This window comes from Nannospalax galili, unplaced genomic scaffold (assembly GCF_000622305.1).
Source record: "Nannospalax galili isolate Female #2095 unplaced genomic scaffold, S.galili_v1.0 scaffold879, whole genome shotgun sequence".
Taxonomy (NCBI): Eukaryota; Metazoa; Chordata; class Mammalia; order Rodentia; family Spalacidae; genus Nannospalax; species Nannospalax galili.
In genome coordinates, this window is record NW_008346261.1 from 3899672 (window position 1) to 3921013 (window position 21342).

At 46.8% G+C, this 21342-nt stretch overlaps 1 protein-coding gene across 3 annotated transcripts in view; it reads left to right on the forward strand.

Moving 5' to 3' along the window:
• Nucleotides 1-21342, forward strand: part of Cuedc1 (CUE domain containing 1) — a 109798-nt gene that overhangs the window by 13717 nt on the left and 74739 nt on the right. The window contains exons 1-2 of one of the 3 annotated variants that reach the window (XM_017800515.2): nucleotides 1117-1182; nucleotides 4614-4785. The exons of 1 other annotated variant lie outside the window; for it this stretch is intronic. The gene's annotated coding sequence lies outside the window, so the exon portion shown is untranslated. Of the gene's footprint in view, nucleotides 1-1108; nucleotides 1183-4613; nucleotides 4786-21342 lie in introns of those variants that run through there. One more of the 3 variants, XM_029568106.1, reaches the window with a different exon arrangement.

Sequence of the window (21342 nt, forward strand, 5' to 3'; positions counted from 1 at the left end):
ATGTGTATGAGTATATTGCCTGCATGTATGTAAATGCACCATGTGTGTGCAGTGTCCGAGAAGGTCAGAAGAGGATGTCGTATCCCCAGAACTGGAGTTATGGATAGTTGTTAGCTGCCATGTGGGTGCTGGGAACCAAACCAGGGTCCTCTGCAAGAGCAACCAATGCTCTTAACTGCTGAGCCATTTCTCCAACCCTGGAGACAAGGTCTTTCTATGTAGGCCTAGCTGACCTAGAGCTTGCTAGGTAGACCAGGCTGGCCTTGAACTTGTGATCTTCCTGCCTTAACCTCCTGAGTGCTGAGATTACAGGCATGAGCTACCATGCCCAGCCCCATTTATACTTTTCTTCTCTTCCTTCCTCAATGCTCTTAACTGCTGAGCCATTTCTCCAACCCTGGAGACAAGGTCTTTCTATGTAGGCCTAGCTGACCTAGAGCTTGCTAGGTAGACCAGGCTGGCCTTGAACTTGTGATCTTCCTGCCTTAACCTCCTGAGTGCTGAGATTACAGGCATGAGCTACCATGCCCAGCCCCATTTATACTTTTCTTCTCTTCCTTCCTTCCTTCCTTCCTTCCTTCCTTCCTTCCTTCCTTCCTTCCTTCCTTCCTTCCTTCCTTCCTTCCTTCCCTCCCTCCCTCCTTCCTTCCTTTTTATTTACGCGCGCGTGTGTGTGTGTATCCCACATGTGTATGGGTGCCCTCAGAAGTCAGAAGAGTATCCCCTCCCTCCCTCCCTCCTTCCTTCCTTCCTTCCCTCCTTCCTTCCTTCATCTCCCCCCCCTTCTTCTTCTTTGGCCAGTATTAAAGTCGTATGATCCTCTTGCCTCTGCTTCCCAAGTGCTGGAATTATTGTCATATACCACCATATTCCTCTGATTTTTACCTTTCTTTAAGCTAATTTTCTTTTTTTTAGTATTAGGGATGTTAGGCTCTACTACTAAGCAGTATTCCCAATCTTCTTTTTATTTTTTGAGATGGTGTCTCAGTCAGTTGCCCAGGCTGGCCTTGAATTTGAGATCTTCCTTCCTCAGCCTCATGAACAGCTAGAATTTCAGGCCTGTGTTACCCAGTTCAGCTCTAATCTACTATTTTCCTCCCAAAAGCAGATGGCTATAAGAACATACTGCAAAATAGAACTGGAACTAATGATCCTTCACAGGATTGTCATGACAGTCCAGTGGTAAGAGCTCACATTTATTGAATGTTTACTGCATGCCATAAAGCTCTTTAAGTATATGGGAGTATTAATGTATTTATCCAACCCTAGCGGAGATAGTGTTACTATTAATATATATATATATGGTCTTTTTGAGACAGGGTCTCTCTGTAGCTCCAGCTGTCCTGGAACTCACTATGTAGACCAGGCTGGCCTTGAACTCACAGAGCTCACCCTGCCTTTGTCTCCTGAGTGCTGGGATTAAAGGCGTGTGCCACCACACCCAGCTTATTAATATTTTTTAAAGACTGTGTGTGTGTGTGTGTGTGTGTGTGTGTGTATACCAGTGTATGGAGGTCAGAGGACAACTTTTCTCGGAGTTGGCTCTCTCCTACCTTTTTGTTTTGTTTAGTTTTTTATTTATTTATTATTTTTATTTTATGTGTATGAGTGTATTGCCTGCATGTATGTGAGTGCACCTGTGTTGTGCAATGCTGCAAAGGTCAGGAGAGGGCGTTGGATTCCCCTGGAACTGGAGGTAAGGACAGTTTGTAGCCGCCATGTGGGTGCTGGGACTTGAACCTGGGTCCTCTGCAAGAGCAGTTGGTGCTCTTAACCACTGAGCCATCTCTCCAGTTGCTGGTTTTTATTTTTTTGCAGGGTCTTTTCTTTCTGCCAATGTGTCCCATCTATAAGTCAGAGTACTGAGATTACAGATGGGTGCATGGGATCTGATTTTTTTGTGTGTAGGTTCTAGGGCTCCGACTCAGGCTATAAGGCTTTTACCTGCTGAGCCATCTCCCCAGCTAAGCCCCAGGAGATAAGATAGTAGAGGAGATGGAAGCATGGGAGGTGAAGTTAACCTGTCCAAGGTCACAGCCCTACGTAGTCTAGGAGGTAGGATCTGAATTTTAAAAACTGGCTGCTGGGTGTGCACAGGGTACCTACCTCATAACATAGCAGTGCTGGGATTCTTTGACAGACTGAGGGAGGGATAAACTGAACCTGGAAGCAGATTAAGTGTACAGATAGATCCCAGTGCTGGAAAGAATGAGGAGACAGGGCATACGAGAGGTTTTTTTTTGAGTTCTAGGGAATAGCTGTTTCTAAGCTTGGGACAGGGTTGAGGCAATTAGGCAGGGATTGACGACTGTTTTTGGGTGGATTTATTCTATCTACTGAGAGAGGTTGCATGCCCAAAGATTTAAGAGTCACATGTCTCTTTCCCCTCCTATCCCTTTGTATTTGGAAACCTATCTTTAAACCAATACTCAGCCCCGCTGCAGCTGCTGTAGGAATTTAACAAACTGCCAGGGACAGTGAATTCTTGAGGCAAAGAAGGAAAGGTGAAGGGGGAATGGTCAGTACGTGTAGGGGATGAACATGGTGGCTTGTATCAGGTAGACAGAGGGTTGGGGACAGGGATGACTTCCCTTTTCTCATGAGTTGATTTAATGAGGGAATGAATCAACTTGTTACTTTTCATCCTGGAAAAAAAGGGGCTCAGTGACATGGCATTTGACAGGAGCTTTCTGTGTGGGTCATTTAGACTAGCACCAAGGTGTTGGTGGCTCCTGCTGAGGTTGAGATCCCTCCAGGGCTTTGGAAGGCTCTCAGATTTCTACTGCTACCCCCCTTGGGCCTCTACATCCTGGTGGGGTTCTGGGTCTTAGGCCTTAGAGTGTGTCATTAAAAATAAAGGACTGATGCCGGTTGTGGTGGCACATGCCTGTAGTCCCAGCACTTGGGAGGCAGAGGCAGGTGGATCTTTGTGACTTTGAGGCAAGCCTGATAGAACACTTGTCTGGCATGTGCAAGGCCCAAGGCTCAATCCTCTGTACTAGGAAAAAAAAAATCATTCCATAAAACTACACAATAGAAAAATAGTTTTTGGCCTTCTGGGTTGTAAATGGCAACTCACCCCCTGCTTATGAAGGCAGCAAGCCCTCTGTATTGCCTGATTCCTTGGGACAACTGTGGGGACATCTCGTTCTCTGTAGAAATCCAGCTGCCAGCCTTCCATGTGTCGTCCCCCCCACCTCCCCAGTCTACAATCTGCCTGTGGAAGGCTGAGGAGCACATCCTGTACTGAGCCACTCTGGGTGACCTTTCTGTGGACTCGTGACCTGTGTTACCTTAGACTCTGAGCCCAGATCCTCAGGGGAATGTGAAGGGTGTCCAGGAGGAGAATCAGGGGTGCCATGAGAACTCCCAGATGTTTAGGAACATCAGTTGGCTGGGCCCACTTTCAGACTCGAGTTTCTGGTCGCACATTCCCAACATGCTTGCTTTTCTTGACAGTGTTCATCTGTTCCCATTTGCCTCTGTTTCCTTCCTGTCCCCAAACAGCAGCAGTGGCTACTGTTAATAGCTCCCATTTGGAAGGTAAATTGCTTTGGGTCAAACATTTTGCTTATATAATTAATTTAGTCTGTATGCTAGGGATTGTTGGCTTTTTTGATATGGGGACTGAGGCTAAGAGGACAATAATTTGTTTTTGTTTTTGTTTTTTTGGTCTTTTTGAGACAGGGTTTCCCTGTAGCCCCAGCTGGCCTAGAACTCACTTTGTAGACTAGGCTGGCCTTGAACTTAGGGAGATCCATCTGCCTCTGCCTCCCAAGTGCTGGGATTAAAGGCGTGTGCCACCATGCCCGACGAGGACAATAATTTGAATAAGTAACATTCCCACTTGAAATTTTTAGTTTTTGTTTTAATATTTAATTTAAACAATTTTTAAAATGTATTTATTTTATGTATATAAGCCTGCATGTGTGTAAGTGCACCTGTGTTATGAAATGCCCAAGAAGGCCAGAAGAGGGAGTCAAATCCCCTGGAACTGGAGTTACAGATGATTGTTAGAAGCTAGGTGGGTGCTGGGAACCAAACCCAGATCCTCTGCAAGAGCCATCAGTGTTTTTAACCACTGAGCCATCTCTCCAACCCCTTAATATTTTAATTAACTAATTAATTAGGCTTTGTGAATCAGTCTTAAGTAGCCCAGGCTGGCCTCAAACTCACTAGCCAAGGGTGACCTTGAACTTCTGACAGTGTCCCCTGTCAAGAATCTTTGGGATTATTGGGGTGTGCCACCATGCCTGGTTTTTGCAGTGCTGGGGGATGGCACCCAGGGCTTTGGGTATACAGTCTACCGACTGAGCCACATCCTTAGTCCCTTGGTTTAAATTTTTATCATGATAAATGTCTAACATATACAAGAGTAGAGAGTTAATACAGTGAATTCCCATATACCCACCACCAAATCTACTCTTTGTTGTGGGGAAACCCTACAGACACCTTTGGTTCAATCAGAAGGTGTCCTCTAGGGTTCACAGCCTGGTAAACAGATGGTGGGCTAGATTCCAATCATTTGCTCCTCTGGATGGGCACTTTGTGCTATGAACAGCCTGCGTAACTGTATATGACAACCTTGCCTAAGTGTCTCTCCTTTCATCCAGCTTTTGGCATAACAAGAGGGAACGACAGCCAGGCACCTGACAGAGTGATGATTGCTATGGTCAGTGCTCAGCCCTGTGGGTTTCAGCGAGACAAGTTCAGAAGCTGGGGACCTTTCCACTTAATTATTAAGCCAGATGATTCTAGAGGAAATTGCTTCTGCTACAGAGGAAGGTAGGGACAGATGAGCTGTGTCTTGCTGCTCCTGCTTCTCTCTGCTTCCTTCTCTCTCCAGGACACCTACTCCCTGATGTTTTCCCCTTCTTTCTGTGCCCAGAATAAGGGAGGCACTTGTCTGTGGCTACAGCCTTGGGACTGGTGGAGGGGAGTAGGCGGAGCCCAGGGTGTAAAAGCCTGGTGTGAACTCTGTCTACTGCCAGCCTCCTGGAGTCTCTCACTGGGACACTCTCTGCCTCCTGGTGCTTAGCTTGTCTGAGGCTCTCCTTAGCTAGGGGCACAGTGGAAGCTTGGCCTTTGCACCTAGAGAACTGTTTCTTTTAGTCCTAAGCAAGGCTCATGGGTCATCAGATGGGGAGCTTCTTCAAGGTAGCTGTTGGCATGTTTGTTTAACTACTGTGGCCTTGGCTGTTCCCAGTGCAGTGCCTGGCATTACTCCAGTACTTAGGCAGGCATATATGATGCAGATGAATGTAACATCCTGCTGACCAGAGAAATATGCCAGAGGGCTCAGACTGAACACTTCATGCCTCAGACTACACCACAGGACTGTTCAAACCCTGATACTCAGTAGCTTGACACAATGGAAGTATGCTTTTGCACATGGAACATCTGATGTGACTGAGGTAGTCTCTACCTGTGGCCACTCCATCTGCAATCTGGAGCCTTCAAGGTGATGGTAGGAGGGGTAGAGAGAGGTGTTGGTTTACTTGGATTTGAATTGCCTTAGCAAGGGGCTAACATCAATTACTTCCATTCTTTAGTGATTTTTTTTTTAATTAAAGAAAAATTTTAACCAGGCATGGTGCTGCAAGCTTGGGAGACAGAAGCAGGCAGATCTCTGTGGTTTGAGGCCAGCCTGGTCTACATAGTGAGTTCCAGGCCAGCCAGGGCTACATAGTGAGAACTGTCTCAAAAATTGTGTAAATATTTATTTATTTTTGGTCTTTTTGAGACAGGGTCTTCCTGTAGCCACAGCTGATCTGGATTCACTATGGAGACCAGGCTGGCCTTGAACTCACGGAGATCCGCTTGCCTCTGCCTCCCTAGTGTTGGGACTAAAGGCGTGCGCCACCACACCCAGCTCGAAATATTTATTTATTGTGTATACATGCCTTAGCATTTTTACCCACTGAGCCATCCTACTTGCCCTTGTTTTGTTTCTGAGGCAGAGCCTTGCTATGGAGCCCAGACTGTTCTGGAACTCTTGACCCTGCTTCAGCCTCTGGAATCTGGGATTACAGGCATGCACCACCATGTCAAGCCCATTACTTCCATTCTCATTTCACTGGCCAGAGCTGGTCAGGCAGCATGAGCTTCCTCTCCAAAGGACAGACTTTACATTCCTGTCCCTGGTCTTAGTCCCTTGAAATGCCTCTGACTGAATCACTTGCCTAGTCACTGTTTTTACTTAGACAGAAAAGGAACACTTGCTACTTGTTTAGCTCCAGAAAGGAATATGAGATGGCATTAAAGGAGAGTCACACAGGAGAACTTTTAACCACTCCATAATGCTATGTTGGTCATGTGACATTCATTTACTCATGCATCCCTGGAATCTCTTTCCTTATGTGTACAGGACTAGTACATCTCAGTTCAAACTCCACAAAGCAGACTAGCCTGAGATACCTGAAGCTTTGGGAGAATTGAGAAATTGAGTAGGAGACACAGCGAGTTTCCAGGTGCCTGAACTGAAGGCAGTTGCTCTTGGCCTTTCTGCTTGGTGCACCAGCTGGATGCCCCTGCTTTTGTGCATGTGTGTTTGGTGTCGTAGTCCCTTGGCTCTCAAATATACCCACCCTCTTTGAGCAACCTTGAATCAAATAAATTCTTGGAGGGAGAATCTGATTTGTTCATGTGGGTCACCTTCTGCTGATCCAATCAACTGTGACTAGGAGACATGGTCATATGGTGCCACCATGGCCATGGGGGCTTTCTCTTGTGAATAGGGGTAGAGGTATCTTCACAGTAGGGATATGAGCTGGGAATATACCTCAGAAGTGTATATTCTTACCTGGGTCTGAGGGCTGTAGGATTGGTTGGATAGTTGAGAACTGTAAGGGACTGCTTAAATGTGAGGCTGGTTTAGTGGGTGAGACCTCAAGGGAATCTTGGAGACTGTACTACCCTAAAAGGATATGGGTGGGTTTATAACACTGTAAGATAGAACTGGAAAGTCTTGGGTGAGGTAAGGGAGTTGTTTGAAGGTCATGGAACAGGATGAAGGGGAGTGACCAGGGCCAGCCAGGCCATTGCTTGGGGTTAGCCAGGTTTTTAAGCTATAAGAGCATAACCTCATAAATGTGTATCTCTTGCTTATGTCACACAGATGCCTCTGTGGTTGAAATGGTGTGACATGGAGAGGATGTTGGCCCAGATTTAGCACTTTGGTCCTTGTCTCCACACTGCTCCAACTGGCTGTGTGCCTGTAAGCAAACCACTTCACCTCTCTGGGGATTAGGTAGCTTTGTTTTAAAGACTAGTTTGACTAGGTTTAAATCCTTTTTCCTCATTTGCTAGCTGTGTGACCTGGGCAGATTTCCTAATGCCAAATATGCCCCCCCATCTCATATAGTTATTGTAAGTATCACAGGAAATGAATTTCAGTAAAACATTAGCTAATAATATTATTAGAAACAAAAACCACAGGGTCTGGAGATGTTACTTAGTTGGTAGAGTGCCTTCCTAGCATACACAGAATCCTGGGCTTGCTGATCCCCAGCACAAAATAAAACCCCCACACCTGTGATTATAACACTGGGGAGGAGGAGGCAGGAGTATCAGGAAGTTCAAGGCTATCTCCCCTCATCTATATTGGAGTTCCAGCCTGGGCTATGACATATCCTATTCTGGGGTGTGCCAGGAAGGAAGGGAATGAAAACAGAAACCAAAACCAAGGCCAGGTCAATTTCAGGGACTGTGGCCAGGTATGGTGATAAAATGTTTTGGTCCTTTATGTGAATGGGAATGAATACAGTCTGTTTGGGGGAGGTGGAAAGGCAGAAAGAACCCCTGAGAGGATGGGAAACTAGAAGAGGAGCAGAGGAATGGAGAGACCACGGCAAAGGCGGACTGGGCCTCATGGAGGCTGGGACCAGAGTCTTCCTATTCATTCAGCTCTGTCCTGCCTGTTGATGCTGAGGTGGAAACATAGCCCTGGTCTGAGAAGCCAGCTCTGACCACTTATCCTCCCATACCTCATCTGCTTCCCTGATCTCAGCTGGGGCCTCTGTGATGGGCCTTAGGAATGAATCTGAAGAATTCTGGAAGTTACCTTGGCTTTCTCCTCCTGTACTGAGGTGGGTACTTGAGGGACGCTGCCTCTACAGCTAGGCCTCCTGTTGGGGAAGAGAGTATGTCTGTCCTTAAGCTGCAGAAACCAGAATTAAAAAATAACCCAGATGTGGTGGCACATGCCTTTAATTCTAGCACTTGGGAGGCAGAGGCATGTGGATCTCTGTGAGTTCAAGGCCAGCCTGGTCTACATAGTTCCAGGACAGCTGGGACTACAGGGAGACCCTGTCTCAAAAAGACCAAAATTAATAATAATAATAATAATAATAATAATAATAATAATAATAAATGAAGCTTTTGGATCACAGGGCAGTTTGAGGGCAAAATTATTCGAGGCCTCTGCTTCTGCGGCCTTGTCTGGGAGCATAGCACAGAGATGGCCAGTCTCAGGCCACTCCTGTTGTCAGGAGCCCCACAGAGCCCACAGTGCTGGGCCTTGTCCTCTCTCCTCACTGCCTTTGTCCTTGTGTGCCTGCAATTTCCACCAGTGAAGCTCTCTGGCTGCCAGGTCCAGGCTGAGGCCTAGGAGAGCCCCTCCCTTTCCTCCCTCGGCAGCTGAGGCCTCCCCTCCACCCATCCCACTTGGATCCAGGCCCCAGTGATAATGAATTACATAAATAAGTCATTCCCATTAGCAGCCCAGCCAGGCACCGGCCCAGGAGGCAGGGCAGTTCCTGAGGCGGTGTGGCCCTGGCAAGTGTTCTCAGCCCAAGCCTCTGATCTTTCTGCTTGGCTTCTCCAGGAGGGCCCTCTATCCTCTTTTATTCCTTCCAATGTTAGATTTTCAGCCTAGAGGTTCCGCAAATACCCACTTCCAACAGCCATGGGGACTCAGGACATGTGTGTTTGGGAATCAGCTGGGCCTCTTAGCAGTGGTGTCTGGTGGCTCAGACTGCTCTACTACTCTGGGCCTGCCTAGGCTTGGCTGGCAAGAGTGCACAGTGGCCATGGCAACCCCTGGCTGCAGGCGGTTGGGACAAACTCAGGCTTTCAAAGGGGGCCTTGTTCCCTGTGGGAGCTCTTTGGTTCCAGCTTGCTGGGGCTTTTCAATTGTGGGGAGGAGAGGGAGGGCGGTGGGGATGGGGCTGGCCTGTGAAGAGCTGGCAAGCCTGCTGCCCCCTTTGCCCTGGCCCCAGGCATATTTCCTGGAGGCCACAGTTTCCAGAGCTGCTTCTGGAGAATGAAAGGAAGAGCAAGCAGAGTAGTGTGTCCGGTCTCCAGGCAACGAGCTGTGTGTGCAGTTGAAGGGAGAGAGGGAAGTCAGTGTCATGCTGGCCATCTTAGTATGGAAAGCCCTACACTGATTTCAGCAAGCTGGCCAGGGCCACCTAAGCAGATCTTGATCCCTCATCTAGCTGGCACTGTATAGCAAATATATTACACATCAGCTGGGGATGGAGCTTGGTTGGTAGACTGGTTGCCTAGCATGCACAAAGCCCTACGTTCAGTTCCTAGTGCAGCATAAAAGAACTGAGTGTGACGGAGTAAGGGGCTAAATCCCTGATAAGCAAACAGGGTCACTGAGGATGGCGAAATAAAGATGGCATGCTTTTGTCTTCTTGGTCTGAAACAAAGGCCTGGGGATGTCCCCTCTAGCCAGTAGGTTCTCTTTCTAGCCAACTAATCCAAACCAGTCCAGGTAAGACTGAGGCCGGGGCTGGACACCTCTTCATTTGAAGCCATAAACCCATCAGTCTTTTCTTCTTTGTTTAAACTGACCCAGCCAAAATCAGTGGAGGGAAAAACCACTAAAACTCTTTAAGCCCAGGCCTTTCCCTGGGGACGTTGGATTTTCAGTTTTCAAATTCCCCTTTCCACTTACAGAGAGCTTTTATTCTGTGTGAGTGGTGTACTGACGTGTGATTCTTTATCTTTTAATAAAAATCTGTTTGCTTCTTGCTTTCTGCTGTTGAGATTTTTCTTGCCTTTTAATTCTTTAATTGGCTGAAAAAACGACCTCGACTATAACCCCTATACTGATACTGTGGCTGTAACAGCAGTGCGCACCTGTAATCCTAGCACTAGGGAGGCAGAGGCAGCTTGGAGGAAGGGTACTACTGGCATTTGTTGGTTGAGGCTAGGGAGGCAGTTAAATATCTTCCACTATAGAAGATAGTCTTCTATAACAGGGAATTATCTGACTCAAAACACCAGTAGTGCCCAAGATTGAAAACCTCTGCTCTAGGGACTCTTTCTAGCTGACTTTAAAGAGGGAAAGATAGGGCTAGAGAGATGGCTCAGCGGTTAAGAACACTGACTGTTCTTGCAGAAGTCCTGGGTTCAAATCCCAGCACCCACATGGCAACTAACAACTGTCCATAACCCCAGTTCCAGGGGATCTGACAGCCTCTTCTGTCCTCCGTGGGCACTGCACGACACAGGTACACTTACCTACATGCAGGCAATACACGCATACAGATAAAATAAAATATTATATTTAAAAAGAGAGAGAGAGGGAAAGATGTGGAGAGGTGGAAAGGAATTGGGGAGGGGGATTGTGTAGGATGATGCACAGAGCAGAGTTTGCAGATGGGACAATGTGATTTGGTTCCTCAAAAATAAGAAGCCCATGGATCCATGGGAGTCGCCTGAGATGCAGAGGAGGTTCCAGTCAAGCACATACTGGTCCTGGACTTGTGTCTTGTGGAAACATCTTTGGGAAATTAAGCTCCTCTCTACTGTGTCCGCATTGTGTCTGTAACCCTCAGGACTTCTTTACCCTCTGTGAATGGAGTTGAAAGAGCCCCTGTTGCACACTATCAAAATGCCTAGTCCCCTCTCACTAACCTTTTCAAAGTTACTGCCTAGGAGCTTCCTGTATCTTGGCCCCAAGTACCCTTGTCATAGTTAAGGACTATGAGACCCTCCCATCATCAGTCCTTGCTTGAAAGAAAAGGACCCTCATCTACCCAGTCCAGGTGCTTATGTGAGCTACCTGACAATGCCTGGTATGTACAATTAACTCCATGTTCTGAAAAAACGAGTGAGTCTTCTGATGAATGGGAGACCCTGGGCTTTTACTGTGAATTATCCCTTTAATAAGTACTTCCTTATGTGTGCTGTAAGTTACCTAAGTGGTACTGGGGATTGAACCCAGGACTTCTCATATGCTAGGCAAGTGCTCTGCTGCTAAGCTACATCACCAGCCCACTTATTATTTTGAGGCAAGCTCTCACTAAGTTGCCCCAGACTGGCCTTGAACTTGTGAGTTTCTTGCCTCAGCCTCCCAAGTAGCTGGAATTACAGCCCTGCACTCCCAGGCTCAGTCCTGGTCCTGTAAATTGAATTAGGAGAGACTGATATTGGTCCTAAGAGGAAGGCTTCCACTGTAAAGAATCTCCAGGGAGGGTCTGGAGAACTGGCTCAGCAGTAAAGAGCACTGACTACTCTTGCAGAGGACCCGGGTTCAATTTCCAGCACCCACATGGTAGCTACAAACCATCCTTAACTCCAGTTCCAGGGGAATCCAAAGCCCTCTTCAGACCTCCGCGGCATTGCACAACATGGGTGCACTCACATACATGCAGGCAATACACTCATACACATAAAATAAAAATAATAAATAGCCGGGCATGGTGGCGCATGCCTTTAATCCCACTCGGGTGGCAGAGGAAATAAATAATAACTAAATAAATAAAATATTTTTTTTTAAAGGCTGGGCGTGGTGGTGCATGTCTTTAATCCCAGCACTTGGGAGGCAGAGGCAGGTGGATCTTTGTGAGTTCATGGCCAACCTGGTCTACATAGTGAGTTCCAGGACAGAGTTCCAAGACAGCTGGGGCTATAGGGAGACCCAAAAAAAAAACAAAACAAAGAAAGAATCTCCAAGGAGCACAGCAGGGGCTGGGAGGGTCACCCGAGGAAGAGGGACTGCTCTGTTTGTGGTTATTTGGCTACTTGTGGCTTTCTTGCTGTAGGAATGGCCACAGTGGGGTGATTTCTGCTTTCCTGCTTTGACCATAGCAGCCCACTTCCTCTGAGGCTTCCAGCTCTTAATTAAATTTCTTAGGTCTAATAGTAGACGTAAAGAGTGAATGTCTTTTTTTTTTTTAAGTAAACAATATTGCCTAAATGATTGTGAGCACTTATTGTCCCGGGCATGGTTGTCTGAGACCCAGCCGCAGTCTGGGATGGGCAGAACCCTGGCCACAGGCACAGTTTCTCACAAGGCCTCCTCTGTGTAGGCAGGCCTGGTTCTGGTATTCCTCTGAATGTATTCTGCTTTCCTCTGCCTTCCCTGGAGCCCTTAAGGCAGAAGGCCCTTGGTTTCTGCCATTAGGACAAAGAAGTCCCTGGGTGTCCCCAGCTCAGCCTGGAGTTGCAGGCAGGTGTTTGTTTTGCAAGGGCTGTCTGTGAGCCACGCCCAGTGCTGAGGCCTTCTGCCTTCTGGAAGCCTGAGTGGCAAGGCTGGTGAGGCTCCCTTTGCTGCACGGACTCACTTCAGGTGGAGTTGCAAACACCAGCCTGGGGGCCCTGGTGTGCATGTTCCTTGATGCTCCAAGTAAGGTTCCCATAGCAGCAGCACTGTCTTCAACATCACTTGGTAAGAAAAGAGGCAACACAGTCCCCACCTCGGACATCCTGAGCCATCGGAATTTTTTAAGACTTTTATTTTTAAAAATATTTTATTATTTTTATTTTATGTGTATGAGTGTATTGCCTGCATGTATACGAGTGCACCCATGTTGTGCAATGCCTCGGAGGTCAGAGGAGGGCTTTGGAGTCCCCTGGAACTGGAGTTAAGGATGGTTCATAGCCGCCATGTGGGTGCTGGGAATCGAACCCGGGTCCTCTGCAAGAGCAGTCAGTGCTCTTAACTGCTGAGCCATCTCTCCAGCCCCAAGACTTTTATTTTTAATTATGTGTATGTGTGTGGATATGTACACTTGAGTGCAAATATCTACAGAGACCAGAGGCATCGGAAGGCATCGGATCTCCTAAAAGTGGTGTGACAAACATTGTAAGCAGCCTGATGTGGGTGCTGGGAACTGAACTTGGATTCTCTGGACAAGCAGTAGGTGCTCTTACCCACTGAGCCATCTCTCCAGCCTCCAAATCACCTGCATTTTAACAAGGTTACATGAGGGCTTCGGAAGCTGAGGGACCCAGGCCTTATCTGAGCATCTTTTTTATGCCCCTGGCTTTTCAGAATGTTTTTAAACAGTGCTGACTCTCAATCAGTTGAAGGACAACTTGTTTCTTCTTTATTCATTTGTTCACAGACCAATGAGCATACCAGTCTGTGCAAGTCTGACGGCATCCAAACTCGTCTGCACCCTAATCAGGGAGGCAAGACCGCAGATCATGTTAGCTTGCTCGAAAGATTTTTCAGTTCTTCCTTTCTCTGTACTTACTTACCTTGCTAGGGGCCCATTCCTAACCATTTGCTAACAATCTGTAGATTCACTTGTAGTGGCCCTGATCTAAAGACCTGTTGTTGAAAATCAGTTAGATGCTGGATTGAATCCTGACATTGCCATGTATTTGCTATGTTCTTGGGCAACTGTTTAGCCTGTGTGGTTCACAATTTTGCCATTTTAAATTGGTCATAATAATGCCCCTGCCTCATAGGCTTGGGTGATATTTAGAAGGAAAAAAAGTGCACTGGAGAGATGGCTGGGAGGTTGAGAGTACTTGCTGCTCTTATAGAGAACCCAAGTTCAGTTCCTAGAACCCACATGGTGGCTCATAACTGTAACTCCAGTGCTAAAGGATTGAACATCCTCCTCTGCCCTCCTTGGCAACAGGTACATATGTGGTACACATCCATATAAGCAGGCAAAACATACACATAAAAAATAAAAATAAATCTTTAAAGGAAAAAAAAGCAGTCCCCCACACAGAATTTGCACTTGATAATCTTAGGTGTCAAATGTTGGCTGCAGACCATTGTCACTGTCCACTTTCTTGAAGCATCTGGAAATGGGAACAGTGGACTCTGTTAAGGGACACCTTTGTTTCTAGACAGACAATGGTCTTTAAAACTGTAGCAAATGAACTAATTTCTAACAGTTTGGCGCTGTTGGTAAAGCATCATCTCTGTGGATCCAAGCAAAACCTGAGATCAGAATCAGGACAATGTCAGAACTTGTTTTAAGTGTTGGGAAGAAGTAATAGACACTGCGTAGGAAATCCTTTAATCCTACAGGACCCAGTTGTTAACCCTTTCTATCCTCTGTGTATCCTGGATACCACCTCCCAAGCGGCCTGGTAGATTCTCTGTGTCAGGTTGCCTATGCCTCTTAAACTGCTGATATAGCCTCCCTTTCTGGAAAAATTCAGACTTTACTCTTGACTATGAGAGCAAGAAGGTGAAGTGAAAAGGTAGAGCCTTTAAAGACATCTATATCAAACCTCTGCCACACGAAGTTCAAGAACCATTTCAGAAGAAGGGGCAGAAAGATTGTGAGAGCCAGAGGTAGTGGATGACCACAAGGAAACAAGAGTTTTCCAGACAGCGGGGAAGTCACTCATTACTCATATGAACTTACAGCAATGGTGACAGAATGCACAAGACCCATGCAAGCTCAGGCCAGACAAAATCTCAGCATAGAAGTGGGAAAGTGGGTAAGTGGCCCCAGATTTAGCTGAGGAACTGCTCGGGGGAGGGAGAGTTGATTTCCCTTTAAGGGTGTGATATTAGATAGGTTAGCCAGACTGCAGTGGATGGACACACACCAAAGGACATTTGGGAACACAAACTTGACTCTATAGGCCTTAGGATATATGATAGAGTATGTGAATTCCATCAAGAGAGCTATCAGATGGGTACAGATAGGGGAGGGGGGTCTAAATAAGATAAAAACGTATTGTATGTGAGCCAGGCAGGCATGGTAGTGCATGCCTTTAATCCCAGCACTCAGGAGACAGAGGCAGGTGAATCTCTATGAGATTGAGGCCAGCCTGGTCTACAGCTGTAGCTACAGGGAGACCCTGTCTCAAAAAACAAAACAAAGCATATATATATATATATATATATAGAGTTCAGAGAGAGGATTTAAATGAGAGAGAGAAAATGAAATTCACAAAAATTCAACAAAAACATTTTCTTTTTTAAAAAGTAGAAAATGTGATTCAAGTCAGATCTATGTTCTAGAAGTTTCCCTAATAGACTTTGATTTTTAATTTTTAGAATTTTATTTATGCCGGGCGTGGGGTGCACACTTTTAATCCCAACACTCGAGAGGCAGTGGCAGGTGGATCTCTGAGTTCAGGGCCAGCCTGGTCTACATAGTGCGTCAGGCCAGCTGGGGCTACAGGGAGTCCCTGTCTCAAAAAAAAATTATTTATTGTTGTTTGTATACGTGTATGATATATGTATATGTGAGTGTGGGCAGGTCAGAGGACAACTTTCAGGAGTTGGTTCTCTCATTCCACTGTGGGATCCATGTATTGAGTCAGGTCACCAGGCATGTGTGGTAAGCTCTTTTAACCAACAAGCCACCTCACAGGCCCCAGCTATTGGTTCATAGCACCTTTTTTGGTCCCAGACCCCTTTGATAATTTCAGTGCCATTCTTGTTTATTTTGTTTCATTTTATAGTGTTAGGGATTGAAACCAGGGCTTTGTGTAAGCTAAGGCAAGCGTTTTACCACACAGCTAAATCTCCAGTCCCCCCTGAGTAATGTAAAGAGAAATTTGATTACCCCTCCCCACCCTAAAAATGTACACATATATAAACACATTTAATTGTGCATTGAGTTTCACAAGGGGCTCAGTAGGCCTCACAGAAATCTCACCAGCCCTCAGCTAAGAACTTTCTACAGGATTATAAACTCCACACCCTTGTGCAGCTTTCCGGTATCTGTCTGAGGGGCCCTTGGGAGGCAATGGCATGAAATGCACAGGCTCAGGAGGCAGGAGTGAGTATCCAGATTCTTCTCTGCTCCTTGCCCTCTTGTAGACCTTGGGTTCAGTTCTACACTGTCTAAGCTACAGGTGCCCCATCTATAAGGTGGGAATAAAGTGGGGATAAAAATTGTCCCTTATGCGTGGTGGTGCACGCCTTTAATCCCGGCACTCGGGAGGCAGAGGCAGGCAGATCTCTGTGTCAAGGCCAGCCTGATCTATATAGCGAGTTCCAGGACAGCTGGGGCTACAGGGAGACCCTGTCTCAAAAAGACCAAAAAAAAAAAAAATTGTCCCTTCTGTGTAAGGTCATGTTCATCCTGATGCCACTGCTACTGAGATTTGACAGACATGGCCAGCTGCTCCCAGTGTAGTGAACTCAGGTCCATTCTAAGCTGCCATGGGTACAGCTTGCAGCCTTGGTGTAAGCATTGTGCCCACCCCTGCTTCCTGTGTTTTCTTCTGCCTTCAGACTAGGTCTTGTCACGCATGAAGAGCTACAAGAAAGGGAGTAAAGGAGGCTGTCTTCCCTTCTCCTGTGACCAGACCACCCTTGCTTACATCCTGATCATGTTTCCTGCATTCCTGGCTGGCCTTCCCAGGATCGTGTAATTCAAGTCCAACCACCCCTTCTGTCATCACAGCCTCTGATATCACCAGAGTGGTACATATATTGGCCCTCCTCGGTCGGGTCTTCCTTGTGAAAATGAGCTCTATTTAAACTTTGCTATAAAAAATGTAGCTCCTGTATAAGGTAGTTGGGAAGTTAGGTAAGGTAAGGTTTATAAAATTCTTGCACTGCAAGACTTACTGTTTAGCTTACAGAGTGACCCATTGCCCTCTGAAGGAACCCCATTGTGGTAACAAGAATTTGTTCTCCCTCAATTGGGTGGGGGGCAGAGCTCTTGATATACCTCTGGGGAATTTGGGGGATCAGAGACCTATGTAAAAAGGCTTCTAGAAGTCTTCTAGACCCCCGGTGCCTGTCCAGTAAGTCCATGTTGTTGGTTTTGGCTCCAGGCTTGAAGATCCTTGCTTCTGCTGCTTCCCTGGACCGAGAAGCCCAACAAAGCTGGGAGCTTGGTAGAACACAAATTTCTCTCCTTAATTAACTCTGGCTCTTTGGCTCCCAGGCTTTCAGCACTCAGTGATGCGGGAGGAGTAGGGGAGAGAGGAGTGTTAACTGGGGTCATGGCAGTGGCAAGGCTGTGGGGGATTTCTGGGGATACTGCAGAGGAGGAAGTGCCTCTTAGTTATCTCAAAATGGGGGCTTGGCCTCCTGCTGCCCAGGCCACTCTGTCCCTTTTAGCAGAGCTGTACTACTGCCATCCTCTTTCCAGTCCTACACCCTCTCAGCTGTGCTGTGAGAATGGCCCGAGCTAAAGAATTCCAAACACTGGCCCCCACTGAGCCCTTAATTACATTAAGGCACAAAGCGGCAGTGCCAGCACTGGGTGCATCATGGCTGGCTGTCCCAGGAACAATTATGGGTCTGTTCTCAGGCCTGCTTCCCCCAGCTGCACCTCTTTTCATCTCAGCCTTCATTCCCAGCGATGTGGGGCTCTAGCCTCCTTCTTCGTCTCATTGGTTTTGTGTCTTCCTTTCCTTACCCTGGAGGCCCTGGCCACCACAGTAGCCTCCTGACCACTTCCTCAATTCCTGAAGCAGTCCGATCTAGCCCTGTATCATCCGTTGTATGCATGAGTGCTTTGGAAAAAAGTGCTCAGGTAGTTTTGCTTCTAATTTGTGTATTGTCCTGAAGGGGAAACAGAAGGCTCTTACTTCATGATGATACCACAAATTCATGAAGACACCTTTGATTTGTTTTCTTTGTTTTGGGTTTTTTGTTTTTTTTGTTTTTTTTTTTTCCGGTCTTTTTTCAGACAGAGTCTCCCTGTAGCCCCAGCTGTCCTGGAACTTGCTATGTAGAGCAGGCTGAGATCTATGCAGACCACTCGCTATGTAGACCACGCCTGGCTTACCTTTGATTTGTTTCAAAAGTGTAGTCTCAGCTGGGCATGGTGGCGCTCACCTTTAATCCCAGCACTCAGGAGGCAGAGGCAGGTGGATTTCTGTGAGATCGAGGCCAGCCTGGTCTATATAGTGAGTTCCAGGCCAGCTGGGGCTACAGGGAAACCCTGTCTCAAAAAGACCAAAAAAAAAAAAAAAGTGTAGTCTCACAAATTCCTCACAGATCTGTGTTGATATGGTAGCTGGGACAGAAGTCACAGCATTTCAGGGGAGTGATGGGGCTCAGGGGAGAGCAGGGCAAGCCTACTTTCCAGATCAGTGCGTGCGTGCGTGTGTGTGCTTTGAGAATGTAGCCTTTTCCAGTTCTCTCCAGTATCTCACCAAAAATCAAAAATGTCATGGTGGGGGCTGGAGAGATAGCTCAGTGGTTAAGAGCACTAACTGCTCTTGTAGAGGACCTGGGTTCGATTCCTAGCACCCACACAGCAGCTGCAAACCGTCCTTAACTCCAGTTCCAGGGGAATCTGAAGCCCTCTTTCTGACCTCCGTGGCATTGCATGACACCGGTGCACTCACATACACGCAGGCAATACACTCATACACAGAAATTAACAAAAAATAAATAAATAAATAAAATTTTTTTTTTAATGTCATGGTAGCCAGGCATGGTGGTGCACGCCCTTAGTCCCAGCACTCAGGAGGTAGAGGCAGGCAGATCTTTGAGTTCCAGGACAGCCTGGTCTACATAGTGAGTTCCAGGACAGCTGGGGCTACAGGGAGACCCTGTCTCAAAAAGACAAAAAAAAAAAGAAGTCATGGCAAAGACCATCCCATAGCACACTTTCTTTGGGGAAGTGGAATACCTTTATTAAACTTGATATATATTGATGTAATCATGTCATTAGATAATAATGATGATGATGATGATGATGCCAAAAGGAAACAAGAAATGGACCATAGCACACTTTTGACATCATGAAGGACCCCTTAGAGAATGTGCTTTTCTCACCAATTGTTTTTCTTTCTTTTGTGGGGTTGAGTCAGAGTCCCGCTGTCTAGTTTAGCCTGGCCCTGAGCTCTCAATCCTCCCATTCTCCGCTCTGTTTACCTAGAGTTGAGATTATAGGTGTGAACTAGTTTGTCAGACCACTTACCTTTCTCTCTACTTCACTCTGCTCTCCCCACCCCAGCTTCAAGACATTGCATCTTCTCACTCCAGAGCCTAGCTGGTCCAAATGCTCAGGTCTTTAAAATCTCAGGAAGAAATTCTCTAGGCTCCCCCATGTTCCAAGGGCTCCTAACCTAGCTCCCAGCACAGGCTTTTGACCCAATGATGACAGGAAACTGGACCAACTGAAGGAGACTCAGGGCCCTGAGTCCCAGACGGACCTCCCACTGTCCCTGGGTCAGCCACAGGCAGCAGCAGCATATAGGTACCCAAGACCATGGGCAGTTGGGGGAAGGAGTCTGGGACTCTAGAACTTCTTTGCTGTCAGGGTCAGGCCTCCCTTAGGAGGCCCAATGCCCCCCCCCTCCCCGCTTTGGAGACAGCTGCTGCAGATCCCAGTGTTCTGACCCCACTTCTTCCTCACATCTGCAGATGGCTTAAGGATCTGCCATCCTCACTCACATGGATGTCCCCAGGAGGCCTCTGAGCCCCATATGGTGAAACTTGTCTCTTTTATGTCACGGTGCAGTCCAGGGCCCTTAGCCCCTGTGTGGGGTCAGTACCTGACTGCACTGCTGGGCACTGATGTCTTTTGCCAAACTCCTTTCCAGCACTGAACTGAGACAGAGCTGTTCCTTTTGTTCCCTGGAGAACATCTGCTCCTTGGGAAGGTATCCCAACAGCCCCCAGGCTCTCTAAACCACAGATGTGCCTGCCTAGCCTGAGGGTTGGTAGTATCCCAGCTGATTTGAGTCAGAATGTGATCTTGGCCCGAGTACTTCCTATGCTCATTAAAGAAAAGCCAGAAAACACTGCATTCCTAATAAAAATAGATGATTCTGGTCACTTAAATACTGCTGCTTGGTTGTATTTTCCTCTGTTCTTATTTTTATTTTATGTGTATGACTGTATTGCCTGCATGTACGTAAGTGCACCCATGTCATGCAGTGCCTGTGAGGACAGAAGAGGCTTTTGGATCCCCTGGAACTGAAGTTATGGACAGTTGTTAGCTGCTGGGATGTAGGTGCTGGGATTCAAACCCAGGTCTTCTGTAAGAACAACCAGTGTTCTTAACTGCTGAGCCATCTCTCCAGCCCTATTGACCATGAAATTTTAATCTGGTTTTAATCTACATATGAACATTTACAATGATATGGACTAGTTAAAATAATTTTTTACATTTACTTATGTAGTGCATGTGTGTGCGTGCGTGCGTGCGTGCGTGCGTGTGTGTGTGTGTGTGTGTGTGTGTGTGTGTATGCTGTGGAGTAAATGTGGAGATCAGAGGACAACTTAATTTTTTTTTTTTTTTTGGTCTTTTTGAGACAGGGTCTCCCTGTAGCCCCAGCTGTCCTGGAACTCACTATGTAGACCAGGCTGGCTTTGAACTCACAGAGATCTGCCTGCCTCTGCCTCCCGAGTGCTGGGACTAAAGGCGTGAGCTACCATGCCCAGCCAGAGGACAACTTGTAAGAGTCAGAGTCGGTTCTCTCATTCCATCGGTTCCAGAAACTGAACTCAAGTTGTTAAGCTTAGCAGCAAGTGTCTTTACCCATCCATGCCATACCAAGCCATGCTATCTCACTGGCCCTGTGTTTTTTCAAATATTTTATTATGTTTTTATTTATTTTGTGTGCATGTTGTGTGCATTTATGGAGAAGCACATGTAGGGGACAAGAAATGAAGGGGTTTTTTATTACATTTATTTATTTGTGTATGTATGTGTGTGGGTGCGTGTACATGCACATGTTTGTACATACCATGGCACTTGTGTGGAGGTCAGAGGACAACTTGGGGGAGTCAGTCCTGTTCTTTCACCATGTGTGTTCCAGGGCTCTAACTCAGGTCATTAAGTTTGGTGGCAAGCACCTTTAACCCACCTTTAGCCATCTCACTGGTCCTGGAATAGGTTTTTAAAAAAATATTCTATTTATTATTTTTATTTTGTGTGTATGATTGTTATGCTTGTATGTAAGTAAGTGCACCCTTGTGTCGTGCAATGCCGGTGGTCGACAGAAGAGGCTGTTGGATCCCCTGGAACTGGAGTTACGGACGGTTGTTAGCTGTCATGTGGGTGCTGGGATTCAAACCTGGGTCTTCTGCAAGAACAGCCAGTGTTCTTAAGCACTGAGCCATCTCTCCAGTCCCGTTTTTTTTTTTTTGGTCTTTTTTGAGACAGGGCCTCCCTGTAGCCCCAGCTGTCCTGGAACTCACTATGTAGATCAGGTTGGCCTTGAACTCACAGAGATCCACCTGCCTCTGCCTCCCAAGTG